The sequence below is a fragment of the Physeter macrocephalus genome, chromosome 6 (genome assembly GCF_002837175.3).
Source record: "Physeter macrocephalus isolate SW-GA chromosome 6, ASM283717v5, whole genome shotgun sequence".
Taxonomy (NCBI): Eukaryota; Metazoa; Chordata; class Mammalia; order Artiodactyla; family Physeteridae; genus Physeter; species Physeter macrocephalus.
In genome coordinates, this window is record NC_041219.1 from 77,744,830 (window position 1) to 77,745,890 (window position 1,061).

Consider the following 1,061-nt stretch of genomic DNA (forward strand, 5'->3'; position numbering starts at 1 on the left):
AGGGAGTGACCTGTGGGTTGGATCACCAGAAAATGAAAGCAGTACTTTGGGCTAGTGGGGTTTTTGTTTAGTTTTGTTTTGTTTCGCTTTTTGCAGGGACTCCCCACAAGACGTGCTGGAACAGTGTGACAGCTGGGTTGGCTGGAGGAACTGGGCGACTCTCCCTCCCCACCTGCCATTCAGAAACTCCGCAAAAGTGTAGCCTGAGGGTGTGTGTGATGAAGCAAGGAGTGACTCCACTCCCCCCGCCACACCGCCCCGAGGAGAGGGCAGTGCACCCACAGTGGCCGGGTGTGGGTGCCCGGGTCGGGGAGGGCGGCAGGCTTGGCTCTGGCTGCCTGAGTCTCTTCCTGGAGCTGCAGCTCTGCTTGGGGGCGATTGCTGCCATACTGTAGGTGTGCAAATGTGTGGCCAGAGAAGGGCGGGATTCAGACTTGAGAAGGTGAAAGGGACTTTTTCTTTCTTTTTTTTAAAAAATAAATTAATTTATTTTTGGCTGCGTTAGGTCTTCATTACTGCGCACGGGCTTTCTCTAGTTGCGGTGAGTGGGGGCTACTCTTCGTTGTGGTGCGCGGGCTTCTCATTGCAGTGGCTTCCCTTGTTGCGGAGCACGGGCTCTAGGTGCACGGGCTTCAGTAGTTGTGGCTCGCAGGCTCTAGAGCGCAGGCTCAGTAGTTGTGGCGCACGGGCTTAGTTGTTCCGCGGCATGTGGGATCTTCCCGGACCAGGGCTCGAACCCGGGTCCCCTGCGCTGGCAGGTGGATTCTTTATTTTTTTTATTTTTTTAAATTTTATTTATTTTTTAACATCTTTATTGGAGTATAACTGTTTTACAATGGTGTGTTAGTTTCTGCTTTATAACAAAGTGAATCAGTTATACATATACATATGTTCCTGTATCTCTTCCCTCTTGCGTCTCCCTCCCTCCCACCCTCCCTATCCCACCCCTCTCGGTGGTCACAAAGCACAGAGGTGATCTCCCTGTGCTATGCGGCAGCTTCCCACTAGCTATCTAATTTACATTTGGTAGTGTATATATGTCCCTGCCACTCTCTCACTTC